We start from the raw sequence: 6739 nt of genomic DNA on the forward strand, positions 1-6739 counted from the left end.
CCTGAGGACACATGGTGATTGCAGCCCCTACTCTGGTGGCACTTACCTCTGAATACTCAGAGAGGGGTCCGACAGGACCTCCCAGGACTGGGGAGGGCCTGGGCAGGCTCGCTGACTGGCCAGAGAGGAGGTGCGGGTTCCTAGGACATTGGCATTGCCTTTCTGCATAGTCCCACTTTGACTGAAGGAAATGGGCTCGCTGGAGGCACCCTAAAAACAAGCCTCTCTGGCAGCCCTGGGGGCCCGCCTGCTCCTGCACCTCTTGTGTGGGTTCTGCTTCTCTCTGTTTCTGCTGTCTTCCCCTCTCGCTCCCCATCAGGTGTTATGATGCCTCTTTTTCCCTTAGCCCCCCGCCCTGCACCCCGCATTCCACACTCTAGTCTTGGGCACTCTCTTGCTGCGGCTAGCAGGTGCCCTGGTGGCATGTCAGGAGCACCTTGTAGGGGACAGTGAGATGAAGTGAGGCATCTCTGGCTCGATGGTCCCCTCGGGCTTCCCCCTGATTATGTGGCTTTATGGAGTCAGGACTGGCGAGTAAGTCAGGTTCGGCTGGGCTCTGCTGCGGTAACAAGCCACCTCTTGACCTCGGTGGCTTAACATCCATGTCTCTGGGTGAAGCTCTAGGGCAGTCATTCTCCATGTGGTGGCTCAGAATTCCAGGCTGCTTTGGCTCGGTGGCTCCTCCTTAGCAACACGGGCCTCCAGAGTGACCAGAGCCAGGGGAGACACGGAGTGGAGAATGACGCCTTGGCTCTTTGGTGTGCTGCCATCCAGAAGTGACTTATCGCTTCTGTTTATATTTCATTATCCAAAGCAAGTTCCATGTCCATGCCCACCTTCAAGAGGGTGTGGAGATGTGGCCCTACTGTGTGGCTGGAAAGAGTGGCGAGCGGCAATATCCCTTCCTATGCTTGGGCCCCTGAGTCTCAGCGGGCCAGGCTGCGAGACGTCCAGCCAGTGGAGCTGGTTTCTAAGTCTCTGGAGGGTCCATGATCAAAAAGGACAGTGTCCCCCAAGGTTCTGCCTGGCTGGAGGTGGCAGGAACCTCTCCGTCTCCACAGATGACAGCACTGGGATCCATAGAGAGTGTGGAAGAAGACAGGCTCCATCCTCCTCTTCCGCCTCCAGGGAAGAAAGAGCAGCTCAGCAGTCCCCCGACCCCCTTGAACTTCTTTTCTCCTCTCCCCTGCCTCACCCACCACGCTGGAGAGAGGGTCTCAGGAAAACTCTGTGGCCAAACCTGTCCCCATGCATCCCAGGAGGCTGGGCCTACGACCACAGCTCCCATATACTGTGGACGCTTGGCAGTCACCGCTCACCCACAACCTTCCACGGTGGCTGAGGACCTCAGGCAATGAGACTCAGAGAGGCAAAGCCACTTACCCGCAGCCAGAACGTGGTGGAGCCAGGATTCAAACCCAGGTCTATCTGATCCCAGAGCCATGTTCTCTAAGCGCTGGTGGAGGCCACTTCCCCTCCGCTCAGCACAGAGCTGGGCACACAGTGGCGTTCCGGGGAGCATGGCAGTGGGTGGTGAGCCAGGGCTATTGGCTGCAAATGACAGAGCCCCTGTAGCCGACTTATGCAGAAGCAATTCAATGAAAAGGTGTTAATTAAATCTCCAAGAGAACCAGAGACTCAAGCTATGGGATGACACAGCTGGGAACAAACCCAAACCACCACCCTGCACCACTTGCCTCAGGGGAGGTGTGCCTGCCACCCCAGCGGGGAACTAATGACGCTAAGGGCTGCACATAAGAAGCTCTTGTTGGCCGGGTGCAGTGGCTCAGGCCTGTAATCCTAGCACTCTGACAGGCCGAGGTGGGCGGATCGCTCAAGGTCAGGAGTTCAAAACCAGCCTGAGCAAGAGTGAAACCCCGTCTCTACTATAAATAGAAGGAAATTAATTGACCAATTAATATATATAGAAAAAATTAGTGGGGCGTGGTGGTGCATACCTGTAGTCCCTCCTACTCGGGAGGCTGAGGCAGAGGGATTGCTTGAGTCCAGGAGTTTGAGGTTGCTGTGAGCTAGGCTGACGCCACAGCACTCACTCTAGCCTAGGCAACAAAGCAAGACTCTGTCTCAAAAAAAAAAAAAAGAAGCTCTTGTTTCTGCTGCTCCCCAAAACTAAACACCCTCTGCCATGCTCAGAGATCACTGGAGTCTGCATCGTGCCTGCTTCCTTTCATCTGAATCAGTCTGGCACGGGTGTGTCTAATTGGCAGATGCCAGTTATATGTTTATGCAAGAGCTGCAAGGCAGGCTGGGAAAGTGAGTTACGTTTCCCACTGTGGGCAGGTAGGACTCACCAGGCACTTCATTCCCAGTCAGAAAAAGGCTGTCCAGATGTGCTAGGTGGTCACATAGCACACACGACCCATACTCTAGCCCTTCACAGCCCGACAGCGGCATCTGCCCTCTTCCACACAGCGGAGACGACAAGATGCTCGTGATTAGCAACCTTCCTCATCAAAATAACATTACATTCATCCTCTTCCCAGAAGGGGACACCGGGATTTCCCATCACTCCCAATCCAGAATCTGCTGGTGACAGTTGCCCCTCTTCTAGTCATTCAGCTATGATCCCGTTTTGGTGTTGAGAAACGTATGGACTCTATTGTCAAACTAACCGTCACCAACCAGACCCTTTAAAAAGGAGGATAACTGAAATGGGAGGGGAAAATAAAATCAAAATACATGCATGCATCTTACCTGGCGTGATGATTAATTTTAGGTGTCAACTTGACTGAGCTAAGGGATACCCAGAATATCGAGTGATGCATTATTTCTGAGTGTGTCTGTGAGGGTGTTTTGGGAAGAGATTAGCATTTGAATGAAAAGACTGAGTAAAGATTGTAAACTAGGGATCAACAGAAAAAAAAATTTAAACATTTAAAAATGAAAAAAAAATGGACTGAGTAAAGAAGATCCACCCCCACCCAATAGGAGTGGACACCATTCAATCTATTGAGAGCCCTGATAGAACAAAAAGTCAAAGGAAGGGTGACTCATTGTCTTCTGGAGCTGGGACATCTATCTTCTCTTGCCTTCAGACATCACAGCTCCAGGTTCTCTGCCCTTTGGCCTGGGACTGGGAGTTACACGATCAGTTCCTCTGGTTCTCCCACCGTCAGACTCAGACTGAAACACATCACCAGCTTTCCTGGGTCTCCAACTTGCAGACTGCAGATTGTGGGACTTCTTGCCCTCTATAATCATCTGAGCCAATTCTTACAATAAATGGCCTCTTGAACCTCTCTCTATATCCTATCTGCTCTGTTTTCTCTGAAGAGTCCACACGAACACTCTTAGCAAAGAAGAAAAGGCAGGAAGATGCTCCATCCTTACTCAGCCATTGGGCTGAGGTCAAGATGGCGCTGATGGCTTCTTCCCACTCTCCCCTACTCACGCTCCCTGCCCTTCGCCAGCACCTAGATGGCCACAGAAACTCACCTGGAAGAGCACCTCAAATCTGCTTTCTTGAGGTGCAGGAAGGATGGGCACTGCTGGTTCCACTTGAGGTTGCTCTAGTGGCTTATCTTTTTTGTGCTTTTTCAAATTTTTATTGAAGTGAAATTCACATAAAATTAACCATTCGAAAGTGAACAATTCAGTGAAATTTAGTGCATCCACAACATTACGTAACCAACACATCTCTCTAGTTCCAAAACATTTTCATCACTCCAAAAGGAAACCTGATCTCCATTAAGCAGTTGCTCCACAATCTATGTTCTGTTTCTGTGGATTTACCCTTTCTGGATATTTCATATAAATGGCACCATACAATATGTGGCCTTTTGTTCTGGCTTCTCTCAGCATGTAGCATGTATTAGTATTTCTTTCCTTTGTTTTCCCCAGGAGAAATAGCTTTATGTAGACTGATAGTTGGATCATGAGAGTAGGGGCTGAGATCACTTATGGACTAGAGATAAGGCATCAGATACCCCAACATGGCAGAGCTCATCCACCAAACTGATCTACCTCCCAGCAAGCCTGCAGCTAGCATGACAAATAAAAAGTCATTCCCATTTGTAGCCCATTCCCTGCCTTTTATTTCTCAGTATGGGGCAACAGAAATCACCCAGGAGGACCCCCAAGTTCCAAATGTGCTACTTCCCATCTCCACTGGGTGATGGGAACCAGATTTCTCCTTGAATGCTGAGGCCAATCGCCCTAGGCTATACGAGACTCCCTCTTTGGGCTGTCTTTCCAGGAGCACAGAGCCACACATCCAATGGTTAGGTGGCAGTCTCGGCTTCCAACTTAATGGCAACATGATTGAGTTCCCACGCAAATGGTCCTCCCGTGGATACTAGGACCTCTCAGGCAGCAGAGTCCAAGTCACGAAGACAAGAAGCAACATTGTGGGTGGGCCTTAGGTTATAGGAGAGAGAAGAGTCCCACCCTACCTTGCGTCCCAGTTCTGGAACCCAGGCATCCTGCGAGAAACTGCAGAGTGGTGCCACATCTGATTCTTCCATGGACAGTGCCACCTTCCCATAGTGCCAGCGGTCCCCGGGTGATGGCTAAGACCAGTGCATCCTGAGTTCCAGCCCAAAGCCACAACATCATTTTCTGTAGAATCTCTGGAAAAATATCTATTTTTTAAAAAGTTAAAGTTTCACTTGGACACAGTTTAGGAAGCCAACTTTTTCTAGAAAGCTTAAAAAAAAACCCAAAAACTGCAGTTCCCTGCCCCTCCTTCCTCCAAACTCCCAGTAAGCAATCAGTTTCAATTCAGCTGTTATTTTTGGTATTTATCTTCATGCCTACAAAAAGCACACTTCCACCAATTACTTCCTGGCTTTTTCGGTTTTAGGCATTAGCTATTGATTTGTTTCTTCAACACTCGCATCACACACACACACAAACACTACACACATGGCTTCCCCTCCCTCTACCTCCCAGTATTATAATTTGGAGCTAGATTAATATTCATTGTATATGTTTTTGCGACTACGTAAACTCTGTTCTCAACAAAGCCACATATTAGAATATGATTCCATTTCCTTCCTTGCACCACTTTTTACCTTTGTCTCTTTTTAAACATCACTGGCTTTGGTTTCTGTGTGCTTATCACTGCTGCGTCCCCAAACTCTGCTGTAAATATAATTCTCTTTCCAGTGTGTGCAAACAGTAGTGTCCCACCAGTTGCATCTTGGCACCATCTTTCCAAAACCCTACCCACTTGATTCCAGGCTGGTTGATCTCTCCGGCTCTCATGCTGGGATATCCCTTGCCCACCCTCCTGAGGGCTCCCTTCGTCTATTTGCTAGCTGGATCTCTTATTTCCCTGAACTCTCTTACCTTCTTTTGTCTAGGTTTGCTCCCTTGATTTGTAGAACGTTCTCCATAAGGAAGGGTTTATGGGCATGAGGAAAGTCGCATCCAGTCCTGATGATCAGTCCTCCCCAGGCCTAGCAACGCGCAACAGGCAGCAGAGCCAGCGGCCATCGTCACACGGCCACAAAGTCGCCAGACACGTGTGATGCGTAGTCATTACCATAACCTGTGAACAGTGCAGCAAGATGACCCTGGTGTGCACAACACTGGAGACTTGAGAAGCTGGTTAACAACACCCCCTAGCCCGATGCTGTCTCTGACACTTTGCTGAGACCGTACACCTTTTAAGTTCATTGTAGACATCTTTTAGAAGGTTTATGTTTTAGTGGACTAATATATATATATATTTTTGATACAGGGTCTCACTTTGTTGCCCAGGCTACAGTGAGTGCCGTGGCATCAGTCTAGCTCACAGCAACCTCAAAGTCCCGGGCTCAAGCAATCCTGCTGCCTCAGCCTCCCGAGTAGGTGGGACTACAGGCATGCGCCACCATGCCCAGCTAATTTTTTCTATATATTTTTAATTGTCCAATTAATTTTTTTCTATTTATAGTAGAGACAGGGTCTCGCTCTTGCTCAGGCTGGTTTTGAACTCCTGGCCTCGAGCAATCCTCCTCGGCCTCCCAGAGTGCTAGGATTACAGGCCTGAGCCTGCGGTGGCACTCGGCCTAGTGGACTAATTTTTACTAAGCCTATAATGGTCCTAAAGTGGTCCTTCTTCTCAAGACCACTTCAGGGGATGAAATTTCTGGAGACCTGAACTATTCATTCTACCACTGTCCAGGAGTAAGTGTGCCTGGGTATAGAATTCTAATTCGAAGTGACTTTCACTTAGAATTTTAGAGGCTAGTGTTTCTGTTGAGAACCTAAATGCCATTGTGATTCTTGATCTTATGTGTGTGACCTGTTTTGTTTTGTTTTTCCTTAGAAGCTTTCAGGGTCTTTTCTTTGTCTCCAGTTTTGTAAACCTTCACAATGATATACTTCTATAGATTTCTTCTCATCCATTGTGCTGGATACTTAGTGAGCCCTTTCAGTCTGGGAAAAATTCTTGAATTATGGCTTTAAACAATTCTTTTCCTAAGTTTTTCTATGTTTTCTCTTAACCTCATGTTATTTAGATAGTGGACTTCTGAGCTGGTTCTCTAATTTTGGTCTGAATGTTGGCGTTTCCCCAAAATTCTCATGTTGGAGCCTAAAACCCAGTGCAACAGTATTAAGAGGTGAGACTTTGGGGAAGTGATTAAATCCTGAGGGATTAGTGGCCCTTTTATGAAAGAGGCTGAAGGGACCTTCCTTGTCCTCACTTCTATGTGAGGACACAGTGTTTGCCCCTTCTGCCAATAGAAGGTGCCATCTAAGCAGCAGACTGAGCTATCACCAGACAATCAAT

The sequence above is a fragment of the Microcebus murinus genome, chromosome 1, assembly GCF_040939455.1.
Source record: "Microcebus murinus isolate Inina chromosome 1, M.murinus_Inina_mat1.0, whole genome shotgun sequence".
Taxonomy (NCBI): domain Eukaryota; kingdom Metazoa; phylum Chordata; class Mammalia; order Primates; family Cheirogaleidae; genus Microcebus; species Microcebus murinus.